At 45.3% G+C, this 7874-nt stretch overlaps 1 protein-coding gene across 18 annotated transcripts in view; it reads left to right on the top strand.

Annotated features, from left to right (window-relative positions):
• Csad (cysteine sulfinic acid decarboxylase) overlaps positions 1–7874 on the top strand; it is a 29321-nt gene that overhangs the window by 1205 nt on the left and 20242 nt on the right. Inside the window, exon 1 of one of the 18 annotated variants that reach the window (XM_063264185.1) lies at positions 54–456. The exons of the other annotated variants lie outside the window; for them this stretch is intronic. The gene's annotated coding sequence lies outside the window, so the exon portion shown is untranslated. Of the gene's footprint in view, positions 1–53; positions 457–7874 lie in introns of those variants that run through there. 18 annotated transcript variants of the gene reach the window in all.

Genomic DNA, 7874 nt, shown 5'->3' with positions numbered 1-7874 from the left:
GTAGAAGTCGGAACAGTTCGTACCCCTGATCTTTTCTTTAAGCTTGGTCAGGTTTGTCTTTCCGGTGCTTGCAGCTGTCGGGCGCAGACCTGCAGACTGAGGTCAGCTGGGAGGAGAATTAAGCCATTGCACAGTCCTGCGGTATACACTAAACCACAATCTGCATATGAGTCTCAGAGACGTTCTCTAAATACCCAAGGCAAACGTGCCCTGGTCCTGCAGTCTTGTGACCCGAGACAGACTATTCTAGGTGACTTAACTAACTTAGGCTTCCTTTCAAGAAAAAGCCTTTTCCCCTTCAGTGGACGAGTCTTGTTGGAGATTTGGAAGTGCGTGTTGTCCTCTGGGCCAGGTCGCGTTTAGAATATTGAGCCCGCCCTGCACCGTGTTGCCCCACTTTAGCATTAGAGAGGAGTCGATTCCTAACCACAGACCTGGACATTTAAGACCACCAAAGTAAGTTCCATTTCTCTTAGAATCATTCTGAAGCTGACATAAATAGAAATGTCACCAGGAATGTTTTAAAAACAAATTAGGGACCTGAAGAGATGACCTAGCTGTTAAGAGTGGTTGCTGGGAAATCTTGAGGACAGAGTTTGGATTCTGTTATCCAGGTAACAAGCCTGCTAATGGAAACATTCCTGTAAACCCAGCTCCGAGGAAGGTGGAGACTGGAGGATACCCGGGACTTGCTGGTTTCCACCTTAACTGAGAAAATTAGAGCCCCAGGTTGTGGGAGAGATCCTGCTTCTAAAGAAATAGGCAGAGTGATAGGCAGGGCGTACAACACCCTCTTCTGACTTCTGAGTGTGCACAGGCTCTTGAACTCACGGACATAGCCATATAGTAAACAAACATAGGATTTTAAACACTAGTTTAAGGGAGCGAGTGTGGCAAATATCTTTAATCCCAGCACCTGAAAGGCAGAGTAGGCAGATCCCCGTGAGTTCAAGGCCAACCTGGTATTCATAGCAAGTTTTACCAGCTAGAGATACACAATCTTTAAAAAATCAAAGGACAGCCTAACCCACTGCCAGTCCACAGAATGGAAAAATACATGATCTTTCCCTCTAACCGAGCTCCCGAGGACAATCATTCTTCAATGATCTTTTTTTTTTTTTTTGTTCTTTTTTTTTTTTTTTTTTTTTTTTTTCTTTTTTTTTCGGAGCTGGGGACCGAACCCAGGGCCTTGCGCTTCCTAGGCAAGCGCTCTACCACTGAGCTAAATCCCCAACCCCAGAGGACAATCATTCTTATTACCGTTTCTTATTATTGTGTATTATTTTTTTTTAAAACATTCATGTGCATATGTCTGTTTTGCCTGCATGTCTGTCTGTATACCACTTGAATGCCTGGCGCCCTTAGAGGCCAGAAGAGGGTGTAGAATCTAGTTCCTGATGCTTAGCCACCTGGAGTAACAGGCAGTGTGAGCCACCATGTGGTAGCTGGGAGTTGAACCTGGGTCCTCTGGAAGAGCAGCCAGTGCTCTCAACTGCTAAGCCATCACCCGAGTCCCTGTTAGTATATATTTGATAGTGGGGCTAGTTGGAATTCATGGTCTGGCACACGCTCGACAAGCTTTCAGCTACTGAGTTTTCTCCTACTCAGCGATTCCCCAAGTCTTACCAGTTTGGTGAACTCTGTACAATGAGACAGTCTTTCTGAGTTCGTGCTTTCTTTTGCTTTTTCATTTTTTTTTCTTTTTTTCTTTTTTTTTTTTTTTGAGCTGGGGACTGAACCCAGGGCCTTGTGCTTGCTAGGCAAGCGCTCTACCACTGAGCTAAATCCCCAACCCCTCGTGCTTTCTTTTTAACCCAGTGCCTTTTTTTTTTTTTTTGATCACCTAAAATGTACCGTTCACTATATTTTATTTTCTGTTTTTGTTTGGAATAGGTTCTTATTCTGCAGCTCATGCTGGCTTCAAAGTCTCCTAAGTTCCCCCTGCCTCACCCTGGAGTATTGGGTTTCAAACCTAGCAGATAGTCCACGTGAGATATCTAAGCAAGTTCACATTTAAAATTCATCACAAAGGCCGTGTGAGATGATTTCAGACCTGTAGCCTCAGCTGCCTAGGAGGTTGAAGCAAGAGAGCCAGTTGAGCCCAGGAGTTCAGAGGCTAGAGCAGCATAGTGTGACTGTCAAGGCGGAAAAACAAAACTAAACAAACAAAGCAAAACCCACCCAAGCAGCAGTTCATAGCAAAGGCGTTGGTTCATGAACTGGGAAGGAGAGGCAGGGGAATCTGAAATCAGAGTCGTCCTTAGCTACAGAGTGAGTCCGAGGTCAGCTCAGGCTGCCTGGTACCCTGTCTTGGGGAAGAAAAAAAAATAGAAAATAATAATTCAGCAGTGAACGACCTTACGTGGTTATCTTCTTGCACTTACGCAGAATATGTCACTAAATATGAAATGTGACTATGTAAATACGCCAAGATACTTTGACGATTTATTTTCATGTGTATTCATGTGTGTATTGTAAGTGTATGAATGGCACGCCTGCATGTATGTATGTGCATAATATGTGTGCAGTGGAGGGCATTGGATCCCTCAAACTGGGAACCACATCTGCGTCCTCTGCAAGAGCAATAAGAACTCTCTCTCTCTCTTTTTTTTTTTTTTTTTGGTTCTTTTTTTCCGGAGCTGGGGACCGAACCCAGGGCCTTGCGCTTCCTAGGCAAGCGCTCTACCGCTGAGCTAAATCCCCAACCCCAGAACTCTTTTTTTTTTAAAGACTTATTTATTTATTATATATAAGTACACTGTATCTGTCTTCAGATACACCAGAAGAAGGCATCTGATCTCTTTACAGATGGTTGTGAGCCACCATGTGGTTGCTGGGAATTGAACTCATGACCTCTGGAAGAGCAGTCGGGTGCTCTTAACCACTGAGCCATCTCTCCAGCCCATAAGAACTCTTTACACTGAGCCGTTTCTCCAGCCTCCAAATTCTTCTCCTCCCCTCCTCCAATTTTAATCATGGTGTTGAAAATTGAAACCGTTCTGCCGTGAAACATAGCTATATGCCGGGTTTCAACCTTTTTTTTTCTTTACAACATGTAATTTATTTTGCATGTACTTGTGTGTGTGGCCGCATATGTGTCCACGCAGAGGTCAGAGTATAGCTTTTTATTTTTTTCTCGAGACGTGTCTATGTAGGCCTGGCTGTCCTGGAAAACTATGTAGACCAGATTGGCTTTGAACTTGCAGAGTTTTGCCTGCCTCTGCCTACCAAGTGCTGGAATTAAAGACAGGTGTCACACCTTATGAGAGTCAGTTTTCCCCTTCTATCATGTGGGTCTGGGGATGGAAGAGCTTGGGTCACCAGGCTTGAGAGCAAATGGGCTTTACCTGCTGAGCCAAGGTTCAGTGTTAACTTCCTAACAACAAGTCTAGTTGAAAGAACTTTCGGAGGTACCTAACTCCCCGGATCTTTCTGCCTTCAGGCAGGACTCCTCCGGTGCAGGGTCCCTATCTCAGCCTTTTTCAGACTCTGTGCAACATATAAGCAGGCACTGCTGTGATGATCCCTGATGAGTATGTGCGCATTGGCACTACCTAAAGGACAGTGTGTGGCTTTTACCTGAGCATCAGACTATGCAGCAGTGCCTCTCTGGAGTGAGTGCCTGCTCCATGACTGGGTTTTGCCTTCAGTCCGGATCTGGGTTCCTTTGCTGGCTGCTAGTTGGAATCCACAGGACAAACACAATCCCTGGGGCTGTTGCCAGTCAAGCGGCAGACATAGACAGTCAATGTTTGCTGAACAAGCTGAACCCATTCTCTTGAGAGCCAGCATGGGTTGCATAATAGAAACAAGCTGTCTAGCTCCCTTTGCCATCCCTTAGACCTTTGATGAGACTGAATAAAGAAGTTGGGAAATAGAATGATCTACAAGGGACATTTCCTGGAGCCCGGCAGTGCATGTACTTCGGAATTTTTGTTTTTGTTTTGTATTGCTGGGGATTGAACCGAGGACCTTGCCTATCACAAAACTAATTCCCCAGCTCCTTCTTAACTTTTTTTTTTTTTTTTTTTTTTTTTTTTTGAGATAGGGTCTCACTATGCAGCCCTGGCTGGCCTGGAACTTGCCTATAGACTAAGCTAGTCTTGAACTCACAGAGATCTGAAAAGGTGTGCTCTACCACACTCAGCACCTTCCCAGTCCCTTCTTGTTTTAGAGTAACTTTTAATGTTATGTGTAATGTGAGGTTATTGTATAATGCTTTTAAATACAGAGGACTGATGGCTGTCTTTGTTAGACTAGCTGTAACAAGTCTCCTCTGAGGAGTTGTGTAAACCATGTTGACTTGTGGACACATCTGTGAGGTACTTCCTTTACCCAGGCAACTGTGGGGGATACCATTCCCTAGGCTGGGGACTCTGGACTGTATAAGAGGTAAAGGGCTCACTGAGAGTTAGTGAGCATGCAGATAGAAGATAGAAGTGTGAGTTCATTTCTGTCTACTCTTTTTTTTTTTAACCTAATTGTATGTGTATGAGTGTTTTGCCTGCATGTGTATGTGTGCAGCACATGTAGGCAGTGCCTGAGGAGGCCAGAAGAGGGAATTGGACCCCTTGGGACTATAAATACAGTCCATGTGAGTGCTAGGCATCTAACCCTAATCTCCTGAAAGATCAGCCGGTGTTCTTAACTCTCCAGACCTCTGTACATGTCTCCTCCAGCCTGTGAATATGACATGATTAGATTCATCAGAGCCTACCCCTGAATGACTGCAAACTGGAACCGTGAGACAAATAAACCCTTTCTTCTATAAGTTGGTTTTTGTGGGGTCATTTGTCACAACAACAGTGAATTAGGACTGCTGGGGCCATGGCTTAGTGGGTGAGCTTACTGTGTAAGCATGGGAACTGCGTTCACATCCCCAGCACCACATACAAGCCAGACGCAGTGGCAGACAGATTCATCCTGTTGGTTTGCTGATCGCCCACTCTACCTGAGACATGGAGCTCTGACCTCTGTGAGAGAGTCTGTCTCAGGAAATAAGGTGGAGAATGATGGTCTGACCCTGCACACTGACCTCAATGTGAGCATTCAGGAGCACAGGTCATACTAAAGATCTTACTGAAGATTAGAGCTATACAAATACAGAATCCAAATTACCCATGATTCATTCCAACACCACAATAATATTCTGAAGTCTCTTCCAGTCTTTTGAAAAAAATGCACAGGGGCCAGAGAAATGCCAAGGTCCGTTCCCGTAACCCACATCACCTGTAACTCCAAGTTTCAGGGGAATTAAAACCCTTTCTGGATTCTTTGGATACTCAGATGTATGGGTAGCATGAGCACATGTGTCCTCCACCCCCAACCCAGGTGGGTCTCTAAGTTCAAGGCCAGCCTGGTCTATAGAGCTAATTTAAGGCCAGCCTAGGCTACACAAAGAAACCCTGTATTGAAAAACCAAAGAGAAGGGGTTGGGGATTTAGCTCAGTGGTAGAGCGCTTGCCTAGGAAGCGCAAGGCCCTGGGTTCGGTCCCCAGCTCCGAAAAAAAAACCAAAAAAAAAAAAAAAACCAAAGAGAAGAAAAACGCATGGGGATAGGTTGGGGATGTAGGTGGGAGTTTACCCTTGCTCCTGCGTGGAGCCCGGCTATGTATGGTGAGATCAGACAGACTGAAAAACAATGGCTGTCAGAGGACTCATGAAGGACATGGATGAACTGAGTCCATTCAGTTTGGAGGCAGGAAAATTCACAGTGGTCTTGCAGATAGAAACTACGTGGTGGTGTGCTGAGGGGACTGAGAGGAAAGGAAGTAAAAACAGAATAGAGGGATCTTCTGGAGGTTGACTACCAAGAGAAGGTGGCCAGAGGGGGACATATTACGAGAGGCTTGAGCCTCATAAAGTATGAGGAAGTGGAGAGGACCAGGATTGAAGAAAGGAGGGCTTCATCCAGAGATATCCTTGAAGGAGAAGGAGGGAAACCTTAGGCCAGGGGATCAGACCTACCTAGCTGCAGGTGGAAGAACTAGGACAGGGCAGACTTGCGGAAACCACATGCAGGTCATGAAGGGGCTATGCCCAGCAATAACCCTCTGTCCTCACTGTCCTGGCTTTGCCCTTGTATAGGAGGGACACGTTCTCCCTCTGAAGCTGGGAGCTCAGCATGTGGATCCTCCGCCCTTTGAGGTCGGTTCTATCATCTAGGCTGTTGGAGTACAGGCGTGTGCCTCAGTATTTTAGTGGACTGCACCATTAGTGTAAACCATGTAGAGGAATACACTTTTTTTTTTTTTGGAGAAAAAAGTGTCACCATATAAACTAAGCTGGCCTGGAACTCACCCTTTGCTCTGGGCTAGCCATGGATTTACCGAAAGCCTCCTGCCTCAGCCATAAATACTGGAACTGCACGAATCATAAGTCTCTTAAGATGTGCTGTGGTTGTAGGATGCTTGTCAGGCATTCACCAGGCCCTGTATTCTACCCAGGCCCACAGAAAGAAAAGAAAATGGAGCTGAGGATAGGAGTATGTACCCCAAGGCCCAGTGCTCACAAGGCTGAGGCAGGAAACTGCTTAAACTCAACGAGTGCAGGAGCAGCCAGGGCCACACAGCACAACCCCGATTCATAACTGGACAAATATGAGACCCTCTGTTCTGCTATCATGGGGCAGTGGGATTTTGAAGTTTGCCATTGCTTCAGAGAAGTTGACTGTCCACTTTTATAAAACCATACCGAGATATCTGTTTATGTGTATATATTCATGTGTGCATGTATCAGTGTGTGTGCACACGCGCGTGTGTGTGTGTGTGTGTGTGTGTGTGTGTGTGTGTGTGTTTGGTGTGGTGCTGGGTGTCAAGTCAGGACCTCACACATAGCAGAAAAACCACTGTAGGACTGAGCTATACATCCAGACCCTAAGAAATTTCTACTCCTCAGTTTCAGAAGTTGGGTGTCCCTCTGCCTTGCTGAAGCTAAGGGCATGGACATTTACTAAGCACACACCTTTGATCCCAGAAGGGGCAGGCAAATCTCTCTGTCAGTTCCAGGCCAGCCTGGTCTACAGATGAGTTCTCTGGCTTGGGCTGTACAAAGAAACCCTGTTTTAAACAAACAAACAAACAAACAAACAAACAAAGCCTTAATGTATTCCCTTTGTGTGTGTGTCTGTGTCCGTGCACACATATTTGCTATGGCACATGGGTGAAGAAGGTCAGAGAACAACTTCTGCAAGCCAAGTCTTTCCTTTCACCATTAGGATTCTTGGGGTCAGATTCAGAGCGTCAGGCTTGGTGCCAAGCACTTTTATCTACTAAGCCGTCTTACTGGCCCTGTAGGACATTTAAAAAATTATGTTTACTCATCATATATGCATGAGAGTGTATGTGACTGTATGTGTCTGTGTGCCTGTGTGTATGTCTCTATCAGTGTGTGTGTGAGTGTTTGTAATTGTATCTATCTGTGTGAGAGTGTATGTGTGTATGTATGTATTATGTGTGTTATATGTGGATTGCGTGTGACTGTATATGAGTGAGTATAAGTGCGTGTGTAGAGGTCAGAAAACAACTTCTCAACAAGAGTCAATTCTTTACATCTACCATGTGGAGTCCAGGGATCACACGCAAGTGGTCAAGCATCTTTAACCGAATGGCTCACCATTTCACTACTCCAACAGTTTTATATGTTGGTACAGTTTATAAATGTTGGCCCCTGTCAAACATGCAGATGGCTGTGGCAAAAAAAAGCAGCCAGTAACAAGTCTCTGCAAAGGTGCAGAACACCTTGTGTCCTCACCTTGTGGGAACTGTAAAACGGCAACTATTTGGAAAACAATTTGGCAATTCCTCAAAAGGTTAAACAGAGAGTGAGCATGTGACTCAGCAGTTTTACCACCAGGAATGTCCTCAGGGGAGTTG

Source organism: Rattus norvegicus, chromosome 7, assembly GCF_036323735.1.
Source record: "Rattus norvegicus strain BN/NHsdMcwi chromosome 7, GRCr8, whole genome shotgun sequence".
Classification (NCBI taxonomy): domain Eukaryota; kingdom Metazoa; phylum Chordata; class Mammalia; order Rodentia; family Muridae; genus Rattus; species Rattus norvegicus.
Note: the sequence above shows the minus strand (reverse complement) of the source record. Positions and strands in the feature narration are given on the sequence as shown.